A 19,254-nucleotide genomic window follows, 5' to 3' on the forward strand; every position below is an offset into this window, starting at 1 on the left:
TGAGACGCTGGGTTTGAATCCAGGCAGTGGCCTGTGATTAACCGGGTTCTTCAGCGTAACGAGTTGATGGTCTCAGCCAGGGACGCACCACCAATGTCATTGAACCACAGAGTTACGCGAGCCGTTACTGTGCCTCTGGATATAGTCCAATCAGCGTCATGTCACGTTCTGTGGAGTACCGCCTCTTTTTGGGCGATTTCACTCTGGCTGAGAATCGCCCAGAGTGTTCCCATAGACTTACATTCAAAGATGTTTTTTTTCAAATGGCGGGCGCTCCAATGCATTCTCTATGGCTTCCGGGAGGGCTCGCACTAACGTGCTTATGTCATCATACGTAAGCACGTTTCAGTCAAAAATATTATTTGTCGCCACCTAGTGGAATCTTTAATAAAAGAAACTGAGTGGATTGTAATAATAGTGAGTATAGAAACAAGATGTATTGTAAGAGTCACTTTATTTTTCATTAATATTAAAGAAGTGAGGTTGCCTTTACATGCTTAAGCTGTTAATTTATCCATTGCATGGGTGGACCTTATCCTTATCAATCATCCAGACATTTGCCCCCCCTGAGAGATTTTGCAGGAGCCACCACTGGTCTCAGCCTGGTCACCAATGAATGCGTAAATGAAATAGTTGACAATGGGCACGGTGGAGAGAAGCAAGAGGCTGATTAATCTTTGGTAACCATGCACCAGCCATAACCTGAACGAGCCAGAAATTAGATCTAAACTATAAAATAGCCATAATTGTGAAGAAGTTCTCTTGTTTCGGTCTTAAATTGAGCAATGGTGATGTCATTACGGTGAGCCTTCGCGATCTAAACCAAAAAAAACCTATGGATATTGGTCTCGAAAGTCTGTGTTAAATCTTTTTATCATTATTATCCATACCCATAACCCCACCTCTGGTGCTTAACGTGGTTTAAATTACAAGAGGAACAATTATTGGGTCTTAATTAAGAAGTAAGAGAAACAGCTTAGCTTATTCAGATTACAATGTATTTATTTAAGATGATAAATGCAATTGCTGCTTTCAAAAACAGAAATGTGCTGTGGTTGACCTGGTAATTTGATAGTCGTGTCCTGAATAAAAATCAGTGTAATAGGATTAAAAAATTACCAATTTTGTCACGTGCAGCTTATTTTGACTTAAAACGCATGCACTACATCTGTAAGACAAACTTATGCAACGGAATGCATGTTACGTGTTCTCAAATTACCATAGTACTGTATACACATTTTAGAAGTATACACTTGCAGTGTTATTCTTCCCTTCAAGTACCTCAACCATTTTTTAATGGACTGCGCTGCACATATTCAAACGGTCACGTGAGGCGCACCATTGAACTGCGCGCACAGAACAACAGCTCCTGCTCACGGCCGTCAGGATTTCGATGAATAAAAAATAATCGACGACGCCAGTAACCTCTCTACCTCGATCGGTTCCAAAAGTTGTTCACAATTCCCCCTTGCAACCTGCACACTCCTCGCGCACGCATCCCCCCAGCCTGCCTGCCTGCTTGTATCCCCGCACTGACCTCGGTACCCTGGCTCACTCGGGCCCAGATCATGTTTATATACACAAAATTCTTCTATATATATAAAAGGGAAATTTGTGCATATGTGAGTCTGTTCGAAATGTTTAGCATACTTCCCAACATGCAACAAACTTGAAATTTGGCATGTGGGTAGCTTCCAGACTGTACACAATGCAAAAAGTATAAAAATAGACTTTTGTATTTGGGGGGAGGGGGGGGGCAATAATGGATATATTTTGCACGGCAAGTGAGCGGTGACGTCACATCTGTGATGTCACCCGCATGCGGCAGCGTCACGCAGTGTGCCTGCTGACGTCACGCACCCCCCCCCCCACCCTCCGCGTAGGCCGTGTACTAATCCAAGACAAGAATCCAAGTCTCGGGCGAAGCCAGGTAGTAAAGCTAGTATATATATATAAAACACAAAGATCTCCCGTATAGCCTCTAACAGACTGCTGGGGCAAGTGCTGTTAGCGAGCACCTATAAAGGACGGTACAACACATGAAGGGGTGGGTGGCCAGCACCACGCCCGGCTGCCTTTGTCTCCTTAGTGGTGATGTAAAAAAATCGCATCAGGTACTCATTTGAGGCTGGGTCGACCTAGGGGAGGCCCAAGACTGGTTCAGATAATTGTCACTGGTGTTGGTGGCCGTGAGTGGGAATCAAACTCTGGTCGCCAGGTTTCCTTTGCACAGCATGCTAAAAGCTGCACCACTGCTCCTCACTTTTAGGCCGTCCATAAATGACGTCACGCACCTAGGGGGGGGGAGGGTCAGACATTTGTGACGATGTGTGACGATGGGGGGGGGGGGGGGGGGGTTGAGAAATGTGACGTCACATCAAAATGCGCAGCTTTAAATAAATATAGACAACATGTTCTACTTAATTAAATAGACTTTTTAATAAATGTTTTCTCGCCACATTAAGTACGCACTACAATGACAATAGTTGAAAGCGATTTGAAGCATGTTGAATTTTTTTTGAAGGGGGGGGGGGGGGCAGAGCTTTGTGACGTCATATTTGAGGGGGGGTCTTACTTTTTGTGACGGCGTATGACGAAGGGGGAGGGGCTCAAAAATCGTCCAAAATCGCGTGACGTCATTTATCGACGGCCCCTTTACATATCGAGACACAGTACTGAATGTGGATGTGACAACATATTGATCACTTCCCTCCATTGGTTAACCATCTTTGGTTGAAGATAACTCCCCCTAATGCCACGTTTATATAATTATTTATAGAATTTCATCTCATTGTCGGTCTCCTCAGCTTCACAATAACACATTTGTATTGAAAAACTTTGCATTTTTGCGGGAATTCCAATGTGTTCTAACTGCCGTGTAATGCATTCAATTGTTATTCTACGAGTGCTGATCAATGAGCACAACTCTTTCTATGAAGGATATTACCAGTGGCAGCACAAGATCCAATTTCGTTTGTAGCCGTGCATTACCGCACATGTGTGACTGTAAAGGATATTGCTCCTCTGGTACTCTAGGATGCGTTTTATATTTACAGTGCATTATTGTCAACAGGCGTAGGATACATCCCCATGGGGGCTTGGAGCACTCACTGAGCCGGCTCCGTTGAGACCCTGGGTTCAAACCCAGATTTCAGCTGTCCACAATTATAAATAAATACATCCCTCTCATCTAAATTTGGTTATTGACTTAATTTGGCTGAATTACAGCTCAGCGAATTGAGATAAAATCCCGATCTGCTTCCAGTTCAATTAACATTCATCCACGTCGTCAATACAACACAAATACATTGGTTCAACGTCCTAAAGGTGGACACTTGAAATGAAGTATTGAGACTCAGTGACGAAAATATTAGATATTCAAACAGGTTATGGACTCGTCCATAACCTGTTTGAATATCTAATATGCACGATGAACCCAGCAACCTGGGGTCGCAGATAACATAATTAGCGAGTGGTATCTGAACCAGTCCCGGGGTACACACTCTTCAACAAACCGTACTGCCCAGCGTGGCAAAGTAATGGTTAAACCGCCATGATTGACACAGCATTGGACTGACAGACTAGTATACACCTGTACAGTACATCCACCACATCAGCTGCACTGGAATCAGGAGATGTGGTTCTTATTTATCGTATGGCTTCTGGAGTGTGCAGTAAACTCAGCAGATACGTAACAAAAGTTTGCTTGTGTTTTTGTCGAAGCAAAGACTATAGATGCACGTCCTAATTGAGAGACAAAGCTCCATTTAATCGTCAACACTTGGCAATGAGTCTTGGAATACTCAGCATAGCAGCCTACAGTGGGGGGCTGAACAACAGCCGGATGTGCGGAACACGTCGGGGGGGTCGAGAGTTGGGGGGGGGGTCGAACAATGTGGCCTAAAGCAAAAAAGAAAAACAAAGTCTCGGGCTGCCAAAAAGGCGCGACGAAAGAGAGCGCTTTCAATTGTTTCTCGTAAGGAAGGCGGAATGAGTACGATTGGACGCGTGTCGAGAAAAAATTCAATTGATGGGTGGATATTCATGTGAATGCACAATCCATGCCTCTTTTGGGCTGTGTTCAGGCACTGTGCAGTTAATTCACGATAATTTCCTTAACCGTTCACGCATTGCTGGCTCTGAGATACAGAGCACCGCCACGGCAAAAAAACCTGTGACCAAAGAGAGGGCATCTGCCGTTGCGGCCAACAATAACGGTGCAGGTGACGCCCGCTTTTTAACCGGGGGCAGTTCTTATAATCAACAATTAAAACGGCAAAGGTTGTTGTCGCCTCCCGATCGGCCACACACTGCGCACGATGCGAAAGTCCACGTCCTCTGGACTGGTGCTTCGGTCAGTCCTGAGATGTCGTCTCAAAAAAGACCTCGGGTGGATCGCACCTTGCCACCTCGACCCTGGGACACACGACTGGACGAGCCACGTGAGATACACCCTGTTTCAGCCTTGCTGGGCTTTAATAAGAGATGCGAGGGATTACTCTTCACCCAACCTGTCGTCGGTTAAAGGTCTGAGTCTGAGAAACATTTTGTTTCATTTGTTTGCTATTATTATGAAACTTATTATGTGACTTAAAAAAAGGTGCTCCGATGCCCATTAGGTGAAAGGTGCTATATTGAAATAACAATATCCATAATAGAGGTTTTTGGGTTAGATCGCATCAATATAAAATGTGTCATTAAAGCCGCCACCCTCCGATACAGCCAATTATTAAGGTTTGTCACATAAACAGAATATGCCAATTCATTACTCTTGTAGTGTAATAGCGCCGGCTGGTGGACAGCAGTGGCAACTGTGGTGGACAGACAATACACACACCGGTGAGGATGTACACGGGTGTGTTGGCAGAGCGGAGGAACTAGGGCAAGGGTCACGGAGGACCCCATCTGGAGGCCGCTGGAACCTGCTAGCGGGTTCAGGAAGGGAGGTGCGGTCAGGGCGGAGCCAGGCCGCGCCGGGAGCATAAAAGGAACCGAGAGTGGGAGCTCGAGGCTGCCGGTTCTGGGAGTGGACTCATCTCGTCGTTGCTGTCGTCTCATCGCCGTCGTCACTGCCGTCTTCACTAGATATTGCGCTACAAGAGAGCAGTTGGCTATCTCAGTCAACGCCATCAGTGTGAGTCGGCTGGTGTTGTGTACAGGCTAGGTTAAGCTACTGTGGAGAGTGTGTGGACGAGACCATGAGCGGTGTTGATAAAGAAGGTGCCTCCTACAAACCTTGTCTCCGAATCATTGACACTACACTAGTATAGTAACGAGTAGTATAGTAACGAATTGGCGGGTTTAACGACATATTTATTTTTACACGATCTAACCCAAAAAACGCTATTATGGATAATATTGGTCGCAAAAGCCTACGCGTGAAACTGAAATGGCAATAATAATACTTTAATTAGTGTTAACCCGTCTCCAATATGTAGTATGCACAGTACCTTTTTGTAAAGACAAATCAATTATTAATGTTGGTATCTTTGGTAATTCAATCCACAAAGTGATTAAACCGCGGAATCTTCTTGATGGTTATATCTCTGATATGAATTGCGATTACATTAGTCAGTGTGTAGATGCACTGCTGTGTCACTCAAGCAATCATGCAACATCACTGGCCACTCACGATCCCATCTGATACACTGCACAAAGACAACAGCACCACTACTACCACCACCATCATCACCAAAGACAAAGAACCCCCTTATAGCCTGAACAGGCTGTTGGGACATTTGCTGTTAGCGAGCACCTATGAAGGCCGGCACGCAACACGAGAGGGTGGGTGGCCAGCACCACGCCCGGCCGCCTTTGTCTCCCCAGTGGCGATTTTTATACATCGCACCAGGTACTAATTTGAGTCTGAGTCGACCTAGGGGAGGTCCCAAGACCGGTTCACATAAATGCCACTGGTGTTGGCTATGAGCGGGAATCGAACTCGGGTCGCCGGGTTCGCAGCGCAGCGCTAACCGCTACACTGCACACACACACATGCGCCCCGAACGCGTTTCAAGGATGATTATAGAGTGGCTCGTGACGCTGTTTTATAAGGGCGTTGCGTTACAATGCGGTTGGGATTTTTCTTCTTCTTCTTCTTCACAAATAAATAATGAACCCGAGGTGGACTGCGATAGCTACGGTGCTCGTGTACAGTGCAGTATTGTATTCCTGGACAATGCCGTTTGACGTCTCTCAAAAGCGCGGGTGGCTGGGACCCTTGGCTAGAAACCCGCAAAGCCGGGAACGGGATCGCCGCGATGATATTTGCAAGGAGACCGAGGCATTTCCACCGCATCATAAGTGGCTGCGCAAAGTGAGTGGTCTGGAATACATAGCGGAAAGGCTCATCATGTCAATTGCATGGATTTGCAGGGGAACGCAGCTTTATCTCTCTATTTGCCGATCAATCCTGATATAAATCCTTCTTTTTATCTATATGCCTATCTGTTTATCGATCTATATATGTTCATCTGTCTGCGTCTATATGTTTATAATTGTCTCAATATCGAAATACTGTTCAGTGAACGGCTACTACGTGCAATTATTTATTTTGCTGTATCTATCCATGTGTGACTTTGTTGAATGTCATCCTATGAAGCTCAACCGAGCTGTTTAATGTTCGTCTTAAAAAATACCATATTTGCTTCACCACATATCCCACTGCAGAGTCCTGTGCATTCATAAGACCGTTGTCCGCGGAAGGGTTAATGCACCACATGCTGAATTTACCTTCCACAAAGAACACCACGCTATTCTTGATGCCATTAGCCAATCGATTGCATGCAGAAGTCTCAATATGTGTTTGTCCCAACACTGCGCTCTCTTCGCAGCATCGTTGAACAAAGGCGGCCACTGCATCGCCCGCTTTCAGATGCACTTCTGCAGCCGTCTGGAACGCTCTTCTTTTCGAAACTAGAAAGCCACTGCAGCTGTGCACTTTTAATTCATCCAGATTGAAAACGTATTTGTTTAGAGCTCATTTTTTGTGTTTAGTTTATTGTCCTTCCCCCGCACCTCCAATGAGCAAGGTCGGCTACGTCCGGTGCGAAATAAGTTCAACATACATAGATGCGTTGTACTCTGTGTACTGCATTGAAACATCATCTTTTAATATTTAAACCGTGCCTCCCATAGAGTACATCTTGAGATGTCAAGAGTAGTCCAGGTAACTGGAGAATCACTCAGCAAAGGAATGATTGCAGACCAAATAAAATGTGCAAGGAACAACACGATATAGACAATTTAGTTCCCACCTGCCGAAACAAATACACGTGACCACACGAGCACACGCGAATAAACAAAACTAAAAAGCTAAAATGCGCTGAAAACTGGTCTCTATAATTTGTACACCTCATTAAAACTACTCATACACCATCTGAAAATAACTTTGTTTTTACTTAGCATTACACTGATTCATTGTTGGGTTCCATTAATAATGCTGCGTGATCCACCGACGGATATTGCACTTACTTCCAATAACCCCTCGTTCTTCCATACACGCCACTGAATATTGTCAAAGCGACGGCTCGACATCTTCGAGAGAAGAGTGTTAAAAAAAAGCATGTCAGTGTACAGCTGGTGGGAGACGTGCAGAGGCTGTGCATTCAAACTTTGCCTTTTCTACACGCAATTATCTCCCCTATTATTATTGCAGCGAGGATATCTGTAAACGGACCGCCCGGTATTTCTGGGTAAGCTGTTCCACACTCCCAAAACGCACCTCTCGCTTAACGTCAGCCACTCCTCGTCCAGGGTGGAGGAGGTGGGTTGTGGTGGTTGTGGCGGTGGAATTGGGCAGAGTGGAAAGGGGAGGGGTCAGTCCAGGTCACTCGTTCATCGCATGCGTAAATAGCCGTTCCATAAATGAACTCGCCCGTAATAAAGGTGACAGCAAGTGGTAGATTAAATATTACTCACCCGTCACACGCCGCCGTTGAAGTGGCTTCCCAAATTGGAGCCTGGAGGATATGACCCTCGGCGGTGCTACCATCAATGAACGCAGGCAGGCCCGTTACCTTCTCTCCATTTAGTTTGGTCAAAGTTAAAGGCTCCATTGACTCGTGCCCCTCGTGTTTGCCTTCGCGTATTCAGGCGCACGAGCATGTGGAAGAAAGTTGGAGGCTGCGGGCGCTTCACAACGGCATGCTAAAACATGCGCACCTTGTGCCGTACAACGTGGCAGCATCACAACGCTGCCTCACGGTAACTGCCTCTGTTGTGCACAATTCCGTGACACAAGTGTAGCGACATCGAGGATGTCACTGTATGGTGCCGGCCCGGAAGGGTCGTGCCGTTCGATGTTTCTACATCGTGGACAGCGCCGTGTCGGTGGCTGTGTGTGACACCAGCCCTAGTGGGGACAGCACCGTGTGGGTGGCTGTGTGTGACACCAGCCCTAGTGGGGACAGCACCGTGTGGGTGGCTGTGTGTGACACCAGCCCTAGCGGGGACAGCGCCGTGTGGGTGGCTGTGTGTGACACCAGCCCTAGCGGGGACAGCACCGTGTGGGTGGCTGTGTGTGACACCAGCCCTAGTGGGGACAGCACCGTGTGGGTGGCTGTGTGTGACACCAGCCCCAGCGGGGCTTGGCGAGCACTGGGATAGTGCGGGCACCACGCACGGCGTGTGGTGGGGGCTCCCCTGAGGGGGAGGGGGTGAGTATCAGCCCAGGGGCAGGGTTGCCCCGGGCCGTGGCACTCTGGTTGACCCCGTAGACACGTGATCCAGGATGTCCAAACAGGGGGCACCAGGTGGTGGGGGGGGGGGCTAGTGGGTGATCACGTGTCCGGAGAGAGCTCTTGAGAAGGATCGAGAGGGAACGAGAATGTTCAGGAAGGTGGGCGGGGCCGAGGGCGGAGCGGCCCCGACCGGAGAGGAATATAAGGCGGGTCCCTGGGAGGAATCAGGGTCTCTTCGTTCTACAAGCTGGAAGTGCCTTGTCCTACGGGAGACCACGTGGTTGGAGACCCGAGCAAGGGTCAGACTCTTCGTAGCAGTAATTCCCCTGTATAGCGTAGTTAGCTGGGTGGTTACCACCCTAGGTTGTATCTGGCAAAGGGGCAGTTACCCCTTTGTGTTACGGTGTTACAATTAAAAGTGTTGCCTCTAAAAGGAACAACGTCTGCGACTCAGTTGGACCCACGACACAAGCATACGGACGGGACTCTGTGTCGCCTGGTACCGCCCAACTCCCTTGACCCCACTTGCAATGTCAGACTCCACTCATGCAGTTCAGCATGTCGGCTTTCGCGACCAATATTATCCATAATTAAGGTTTTTGGGTTAGATCGCATTAATATAAACGTGTCGTTAAACCCTCCACCACCCAACACAAGCAAATAGTAAGGTTTGTCACGTAAACAAAATGTGCCAATTCGAGTCCGACGTTTTGCCGATAATTACAACCAGCCTCATCAGGCAACATTTATATTTACGTGGTCTAACCCAAAAACTTTAGATGGACCCATGCACCCATCCGGCACTCTCTCAAAGAGCTGCAATACCATCCTAGTGCGTGATTGCTTGTTTTCTTTATTCTGCTCCCACTGTCTGGTATCTGCCCCAACATTTCCCGATAAACGTTCGGCTCCACGTGTTCACCCACCGCTCCTTTTGCAACTTCTGTACATCATTCACCACTGATTGGTGCACACAGTGGAATGTTTATTCGTCCATTTCTCCCGTACAAAGGGGCACATTGGCTCTCCTGTCTCCAACAAATGCTAGGACTTACCCCGACAGACATAAAGGAGCACGTGGACCATCATTAACCTTAGAGAAAAGTGGGCTTGGAGAGGACACGTAAGTGGAAGCGGTGGTGACTAACCGACGAGGCTGGTGATGGAATAGCAGCCCAAAGAAAATCTAAATTGATCCCGAGTGGGCAACCGCCACGGAGACGGAGCAACGATGCCACTCCATTGACAGGAGTGAGATGGATTATGGCGCCACAGGCTCGTGAATGATGGCTGCGGTTTTGGGAAGCCTTGGTGCAGCGATGGACAGAAAATCACTGATGATGACGATGTGCGGGGGTCTTCGTGCAGTACTCGAGAGGCAATTGCTGCTGATGATGATGATTATAATGGCATGTGGTGCCCTTCATCCAGCAGTGGATAAACAACGGTTGATGGTGTTGATGGTGCGGGGAGGCCCTCTTCTGACAGGGGATAGATAATGGCTGCTGGTGATGGTATAAATAATACACCGTGCCGAATACAGGTGATTCTAATACAACATTTAAAATGTCACTCTTAAGATTCCCAACACAAACCATGCGTATTTATACGCGAAATAAAATTTCCATTGTATCAATTCACAACTGCAAAAAAAACCCCGGAGGAAAGCAAAAACATGTGTGTGCATTTAGATAACTGGGTGAATTGGTAATTGCTTTTCTGCCCAATAAGGTGCTACGTAGCATACCATCTTTCAACGGCGGCCTATTTTCAATCAGCACTTAACTATCAGGGTCGGGTACATCAGACATTCTCGGTGATTAAATAGCACATTCTAGAGAGCTGTAATTGCTCAACAACAGAAAAGGAGTAACTTATTACAGTGAAACAGGACGCATCACAAAGACAAACATAATTTTATAGGTGAGACATCCAGTGTTATTACAGTTGTAAAAGTTGTTTCATTTGATGGTGAGTGGCTGATGATGATGGGTGGTGGTGGAGGATTTAAACACTGCAAAATAACTGCAAGACATGCCTGTGTGTTAGGCACTCCATGAATGTGGAATTCCAAATTTGTGGATGATTGATAGCAGGTCTAGTTATTTTTGCCAGATCTGGAAGGTATCCTACAGTAAACATAAAACATTTGATTTTAGTAAATACATCTATTTTGCTGGGGGGGGGGGGGGGGTTAGGGGGCATATAAACCGTTGAAAAAACTAGTTGTCACAAAGGCAATGTCTATATCCGGTAGTTAAAGCTGTGATGTGGAAACTCGAAACACGAGAGTGGGCGGAGGGGGCATGTTTCATGGCCTCCTACTTCATTCATTATTCATACTCCCCAACAAATCATTTCATCGATTTGAGCCCTCCGCCTCGCCAACTTTAACTGGCACTCCAACGAATGCTCCTCATCCAGGAGCGTCAGTGTGGGTGATGTGAGGGTCTGGACACCCCCATCATTTTTAGACAACGAATTTATCTCGAAAATGAAAACTCTTTTCTCTAGAACTGCTATTTGTGTTTATTTTGTTGTCCCCCCCCCCCGCACCTCCGATTATATACGTAAGGTGAGAAAGAAGTGCTCAACAGCACTCCTCTTTCCCAACGCTCCACAGACACAGCCCTCCTGCACATCGCTCCAAATAAGACTGGCGCGGGTCGCCGAACTCGACCCACAGTGACAACGATCAGAGGCTCCCGCACGGTGAACGGCGACGACGCTTCACACCCAGCCGCGAGCGAAGAGGACGCCGAGAAAAAAAAAAACCCATATGGAATAAAAAAAAATCAGTGTATAGTCCACTGGGCTGATTAGACAACGTCTCTCCCCCCCCCCGTCCCCGGGGTCCAGGGGATTAAAGATCGCACTCGAGTCACGGCCCCCTCTCGAGCACACCTGCTCGTGCCACGAGAGCCGGGAGCCGTCAAGCGGCGAGTGGTCCGTGAACAACGACTGGCGTGCGTTAAAAAAAAAAGACAGAGTGTGCTCATCAACAGAGGGCTTTTACACACGCGCTGTGATCGTAGTGGATTATTTACCCGAGGTGATGTTTATTTGAGGAGACGGCAGCCGCATTGCTCCAAAAGGTGGCTCTTATCTACAACACGTGCGAGTGATATTTGTAAGTGGAATCACTGCAGAGCACCAAGTGTTGCAGCTTCTTGTGTGTCGAAAGATATCGAAGGGCCCCCCGTTCACTTAAATGAATACAACTGAGATAGTCCACGGAGTTAAGTTACAAGCAATGAAACAAACACCTCGCTACATCTTCTTAGTTCTTTCGGTAAAGTCACGTAGAAGGGAAGTAATAACATCTCGCCGCAGTGGCGAGATGTTAACTACCTCGCACGGTATACAGGAGGTCGTTGGTTTGATCCCGACCCTAATGCCTGCTATATATTTAGAGTTTGCTTGTCTTTCTCCCGGTGGTCGCGTGGATTTTTATCTGGGTCCCCTGGTTTTTTCCTCCACATTTAGAAATACTCGTTTAGAGTAATTTGGGTGTTATAAATTCCCACGTGATAAGCCACTTCGTTGGGCTATCATTTGTGGCAAGGTCGCTTCTGAAAAAGAGCTATAGCTCAGTGGGCCTTACCTGATAAAATGAAAAAAAGTTTAAATAGCTTTAGATTGCATGCTATTTAAATCTCAAAAAATATTAGACTACTGATACCTTCAACGAAACACTGCCACAAGTGCAGATGTCGTTGAAGCAGTTTTTCTTTTTAAGCCCGAACATTACATGCCTTTCGGTCTCAAATAACTGGTACCTCTAAATACTACCGAAAATAACGTCAAACACTTCCAGGCATAGCTACAGGAGAAGATAGAAACAGAGATATTGAGAATACACTGTAGACTTTTGCAACTTGACAGCGCTCTTTTATTCTTTCCGGAATGTGGACCCACCGGCCTGCCGCCGTTGCTCCACCTTAACAGTTCCGATCTGCCAAGGTAGCGCTGTCAATCTTGCCCATGAAAAAAATGAGAAACATCACAACCAAAAAAAACTGGCTCTCTTTTTCCTTTTCATCATGTCCTTAAAACTACCATATTTTTTTTCTGTGAGAACGGTCACCAGTAACATTTTGACATGCAAAAAAAGTTTTTCCTATTATGATCATTATGCTGCTACGTCTTCGCTTGCTTGAATTTGCATGGTTTTACTTTAAATTTACAAAATAAAAACACAAGTTCATTTCATTTTACTAATTCCACTATTCAATTTCGGCTTTTGTTGGGTGTAATTATTTTGACCCTATAGTCCTTCTATGTTTAACAATAAAAATACTTGACATTACTGCCCTGTAATGTGGTGTTAAATGTTTCTGTGCGCCTGGCACCGCGAGCACATCCACGACATTTGACGTCTCTAAATGAGCACAAACCTCAATAATTATCCCCAAAATCGCGAGTCCCGAAAATAAACGCTCATGTTGGCACGGTCAAGTCGAGACAGTCAAGCTGCTTGAAGCCCAGGCGGGCGGTCACCGTCGATGTCACCACCACTGTTGTCTCAACACCGTCGGAGGAGTCATTAACGGTGTCCTTGCCGTCATCTTCCAATTAACGCGACACGGAGTGCGCACGCCGAGTTGCTGCCAGTCGGAATATCGCCCCCTCCCTCTCGCCACTGACAAGTCTTGCAAATTCAAGCGTCCGGTGGCGGAGCAAGTACAAAACCGTGAACTTTTCTGACATTATTTGTGCAGTTGAAACCGTGTTGTGAAATAGAATGGGTGCATCATTGTGAGTCGATGGGCAGATTCGCCCTGTCTTGGTACTCCTACATATTTCAACATGTCAGGCCAGCATGGAAGACTAGGCCAAAAACATTCATCTAGAGTTGCAAAAATGTGTGAAAATATATTTTTCGCTCAGTTTTTTCAGTTTAAAAAAAAGAATCTCATATAGATATTAAGTTCACCTGATTGTCACAATATGTGGTGGCATGATGCAAACTGACAGAGTGTGATAACAAATGTTAGAGGTTACCATAAGGCTTTTATAATGATGATCTCTAAGGAAGTAACCCTTTGTTTGTTACATATATATCTTAATACTCATCCTATCAACATGCACTGGGTACTTGGCATTCAGCATTAGCAAGCTTCTATTATGGCTTGTAGAAATATGAAGGTATCTATAATTACAAAACTGATTATACTTTGTCAGACAAGTCTACAATTTAACTCGGTCTACCCAGGGCAGGCCCAGGCAAGGGTAAGTCACACATTGTCGGTTCATCAAAAGCAGACAAGAATAAAACAAAACACTGCAGCGAAATGATGTTGCACATTGGTGTAGTGATGTCTAGTTTACACAAAAGCCATAACTAAGGTTAAACAAAAACACCCCAATTTAGTTGAAGACTGCAATGGGACATTGCAGAAGTCATGGACAGCAAGATTAATTCCCTCAGTTGTTGACATTGTGGTTTCTTCCAGTTTATGCCAAGTTTTCATTAAATAAATAGGCGTCATGACAACCTTCAAAACGCACGTGTGACATAAGCATATGGACTCAGGCGATCCTGTGGGAGTGCTTTTGTTGTCGCATTCCCACAAATGTTATCCTGACCATGTTATCGGCCTCACGCCACGAGACAAAGAATCAATTTGCAAGTTTCACAGAGATGTGCAACCCTTCCTGTTGGATTACAGCCCAACAGAAGCGGATATCACAGAGCTAACTCTAAGATGCCTTCAAGTGACCTCTTGTACACAGAGTGGGGGGAGGGGATACACTTTCCCACCCTCTCTACGTATGAGAGTAATGTTCGAGCGGACGAGTTTTCCGTGAGCTTTTAAAGGAGCACAGCTTCGTGCATTCAAGCTGAAAACACAATACGCTACCATTAACCCATTAACACGAGCCAAAGGCACATTGGGGGAATTCTAACCCAGGTCACATGGGGAAATTCTAATCCGTGAGACCTGCTTGTTGCCTTGTTTGGTTTCAAAATCCCAAGGCTGTTTCCTGCCAAAGGAAGTCGGTAAACAGAGTAAATTACCCCCCCCCCCCCCCGCGAGGTGGGAAAACACCGCAGATGCCCTTAAAAATGTGGAACAGCCTCGGTGGGACAGAGGGGAGCGAAGCTACGTCAGGGCACGTTGGGCCAACATTAAGCGGGAGTCCGATCATCTGCTCCGAGCCAAACGTGTTAGCGAGAGACCCGCGGGGACGCACGTCCCCATCACTCGCGCGCGCGCACACGCGCGCATCCCCCAGTGGCGTCGGCTTCCATGGAGATGGAGCGGCTCTTCGCGTGACAGGTGCGACTCGAGTCGGGAGTAGGAGGACGATGCTGTTTCTTTTTTGGCTGCCGCAGCAGCAGCAACATCGGTGTAAGGGCGGGGGGAGCAGCATCTCACCCTGGCGGTGTTGTGGGTGGGCGGGGAGGGAGGGTGAGGTGGGTGTTTGGGTGGGGAGGGTGGGGGGGAGGGATGGTGGGTAGGTAAGGGTGGGTGGGGATGGAGGTAAGGGTGGGTGGGGAGTGAGGGTGGGTGGGTGGGGAGGGAGGGAAGGAGGAAGAGTGGTGGGGAGGGAGGATGGGTGGGTGGGCAGGGAGGGAGTGTGGGTGAGGGAGGGGGGGAGGGTGGGGGGGAAGAGGGTTGGGGGGGGCGGAGGGAGGGTGGGGGGAGGGTGGGGGAGGAGGGTGGGGGCGAGGGTGGGGGGGGATAAGGGTGTGGGGGAAAGGTTGGGGGGGGGATGTGGGGGGGTGTCTGGTGTGGTTCCACGTGAACACACACGTGTTAGCACTGTACCACACGAGTTGGTGTGAGTACAGCGCATTCCCTTTAGACCCCCCCCCTTGTTTTGTGCTGTGAGCGTGTTCACGTTATTATCTTTTTGTTGGTGTGCTTTTTCATATTTTCTGTTTTCGTCTCTTTTTGTAAAATACTGAGGACTTTAAATAATTTCACCCTCTCTCCAGGGGAGCTTTGAGTGAACAGCAGTAAAAGTATTAAGAGAAGGTGGTCAGAACACAGGATTGACCATCTTTATATAATTATTTTTTGTACATTTTTCACTGGCTTTAGAAAATAGAGAGGTTTGCTTTAGTAGTTGCGTGTGACATATCTCACACACGTGAAAATGTCCACCCGACCCGCAACAACGTACGCGAAAGCTACCGCGCCTACGCAAGGCCCGTCTCTGGGGTCTGCAAGGCGCCTGCAGCAGCAGCTGGGGCCTCCACGCGAGGCTGGAATCCGCTGCCCGGCTTCCAGCGATGTCCCGCTCGAAGTCTACGGGGAAGCGCTGGGCGCCATCGTGCCTGGAGGCTCGATGAAGTACGCCTCCAAGGTGAGCGGAAAGGTGGTTTTCTTTATGTCCAAAAAGATGGCAAACGCCGCCATAGAGAAGGGGCTGACGGTTAACGATTGGCACATCACCTTGGAGCCACTCTCATCGCCATCGGTACGTGTAATCCTATCCAACGTCCCGCCTACATTCCCGATAAAGACATCCAAGACAACCTGGCTAAGTTGGGACACTGACCTCCAACCTACAGCGTGTGCCTTTGAGCTGCAAAAATCCCGCCTTGAGGCATGTCTTGTCATTTAGAAGGCAGGTCTACATGCTGGTGCCCAATGGGCAGCTTGAGGAGGGCTCCTTTGTGGTCATGAATGGAGGAAGGGCCCATAGGCTGTTTTACTGCAGGGACATACTAAAATGCAACCTATGCAAAGCAGAGGGGCATGTTAAAAAACACTGCCCGCAGATGGCAAATGCCCAATCCAACAGCGAGGAAACTGTGGAAAAGGGTGATAAAGAAACACATCCAACAAGTGACTCAGGAGAGAGTCCCTCACCACAGAGATCATGCGAGATGGCAGTAGATCCCGCTCCAACTCCAGCTACTGCCATGGAGACTGAGGCTCAGCCAGCCACCCAGCCATCATTGACAGCCGGACCTCTGAAGAGAATATTTATGGAGCATTCAGCTTCATTATCTCCAGAGTCAAGTGGGGATGAGGTCGGTCCTGTTAAAGATCTCCCAGAGTGAGTCGGACATCACACCCACGCCACGGGGAGATACGGAGAGCACTGGTGGCAAAGACGGGGTCTTTGCCATGCCAGATGCCCCTAGAGGTGGGACACGCACAGGGAAGAAGCCCCGTGCAGGAACCAAGATCAAGCACAGGACACCTGCAGAAAATCTGGAGCCTGAAATAGAAGCAGAGGAAAACGCAATCTATGAAGTGGCAAAGGAAACAAGTGAAGAGGGTCGCACTTCAGACCTCGACAACGCACCCACTGAGGCGGCCGAGGGCTCCCAGGAAACGTGAGCAGCCAAGAGCACGGAGGAGCCCAAACGGGGCCCGACTGACCAAACTGCGGGGGGTGACCAAGACGAGGATAATGGAAGGCCGTCAATGGAGGGGCAATCGGCATCATCCCATAAAGCACCGACAGAGGATACCACGACGACTGAAAATCCTCAAAGCCTCAGGGCTGAGGAGGGAAGCCAAGAAGAGCGGGTGGAAGAAACCCTCAGCACAGGAAGTGGGTGAACCTGACATCTACTGAGCTGACTGGAGTGGCACCAATATTCTCACAGTCGGATATATGGAACTTTTTGGATGAAGTGCATGGCTCAGAAGAAAGAGTGACTGCAGCTCTGTCAAGGTGGCGAAATGTGAAGGCAATTGTAGCCTCCCTACTCCATGTTGAGGAGGGCTTCAAGAGACAGGGAAAGCCATCATCTGGAAAGGGAAGGAAAAGGATCAGGTACTTCCTGAGCCAAATAACTATATGTAAATAAAACACACCTGGCAACAACTCCACTGTCACAATGCTGCGGATAGCTGCAATTAATATAAATGGGTGTAGAGGTCTAGTTAAGAGACACTCTGTGCTGTCTCTCGCAAAAAAAAAAAACACGAAGCCTTGGTGCTCTTTGTGCAGGAGACGCATCTTACAACCAGCGAGGAAAATGAATGGGAAACAGAATGGAAAGGTGATTTGTTTTTCAGTCACCTTTCTCACTATTCTTTAGGGGTGGCAACGTTATTTGCACCAGGGTTTACACCCACCATAGTTAACCAAATTGAGGTAGTACCGGGAAGAGCCCTCAGCGTAACAATCAAACTTAATGACATTTCTGTCCACCTCATAAACATATATACACCCATCAATGATGCAGAAAAACAGAATGTTTCAATGCGTTACAGAACTAACTCAAAAACATCCCAAATGACGAGTGTCTGATTTTGGGAGCATATTTCAACTGTACACTCTGTCCTCGACCGCACTGGCACCGAGCAGTGCAAAAACGGTGTCCTGAACACCTTGCGGCATGTGCTCCGCACATACAGTCTTGTAAATGTGTGGCGGATGCAACATCCAAAGCAGCAAGGTTTCACCTTTACAAGAACCCGAGCCGACAGGACACTGTCGCAGTCAAGGATTGACCGTTTTTACATCTCAAAAGACCTTGAAAATAGTACAGTGTCGTCCAGTATTCAGGCAGCACCACTGGCCGATCATCACCTAATTCTACTTCAAATGAAAATACGAGGAGTTCCAAGGGGATACTGGCATTTAAATAATGCCCTTTTGCAAGACACCACCTTCACTGATCTTTTTGGGGTCTTCTGAGTGGAGTGGCAGGGAAAAAAATATCGGTTTAATAACCTAGCACAATGATGGGACATACGGAAAGTACACATAAAAAAAACTGTGTCAGTTGTATGCCTGGGGAAACACAAAAAATATTGACCGAGAAATTTGTGAATTTATCCGTCAAACCGGTGGGACAACATCTTAGGAAAACTTGTTTATCAACATGGGCGGCCGTGAAGAGAGCTTAGACTCGCAGTTGGAAATGCGATTTGAGGACGCACCGGCTGAGGCGCTTGCGTGCTTCCAAGCGCGTTTCAACTAAAAACATAAAACTATTTTTTTTATTTGACCGGATAAGGCCCACTGGCTATCTAGCCCTTTTTCAGAACACAACCTGGCCACAAAGTATAACTCAACGAAGTGGCTTATCACGTGGAAATGTATAGCCGCCAAAGACTCTTATGTGGAGGGTAAAAACCGGAGGACCCGGAAAAAAAAATCTGTCCCACTTGTCACAGAGGTTTGCGGTTCGAAACTTGCCCCGGGTAATACTGCGGGTGTATTAACTACAAACACTCCGCACCATCTGCTTCATAGTGGGCGTCAAAGATCCCGTGACTTTATTCCAAAAAGAAGAGAGCATGGTGTGTGCCAGCGTCACGGACCAAGTTTGCCCAAACAAACAAAGCTATGCATTTATTACTTAATTCAGTAAATCCATTTAATAGCATCGCCCCCGACTGCCATACTAGACGTGTCTGTGAACGCAGTGTCTTCATGACGGAACTTGTGCTTCAAAATTGGCACAAGTACCAAATGCACTAATTATTATTATTCTTGAGGGCAGAGGCTCTTGCCTGGGTGCTACGTTCGAGGCTGCAACCAAAGCACATTCACCACAGTCCTCCAGCAGGGCATGCAGGCTCTGTGGAAGAATCTTCTTGGTTCATCACTCCAACCATCAAGAAGGCTCCTCAACGGGATCCTTCTTGAT

The 19,254-nt window shown here is 47.4% G+C and overlaps 1 protein-coding gene across 3 annotated transcripts in view; it reads right to left on the bottom strand.

Moving 5' to 3' along the window:
• The window catches only part of LOC133345236 (dual specificity calcium/calmodulin-dependent 3',5'-cyclic nucleotide phosphodiesterase 1A-like), a 158,297-nt gene that overhangs the window by 125,292 nt on the left and 13,751 nt on the right, over positions 1 to 19,254 (bottom strand). The gene's annotated exons all lie outside the window — the stretch shown is intronic.

Source organism: Lethenteron reissneri, chromosome 21, assembly GCF_015708825.2.
Source record: "Lethenteron reissneri isolate LAM-NWPU_2019-01 chromosome 21, ASM1570882v1, whole genome shotgun sequence".
Lineage (NCBI taxonomy): Eukaryota > Metazoa > Chordata > Hyperoartia > Petromyzontiformes > Petromyzontidae > Lethenteron > Lethenteron reissneri.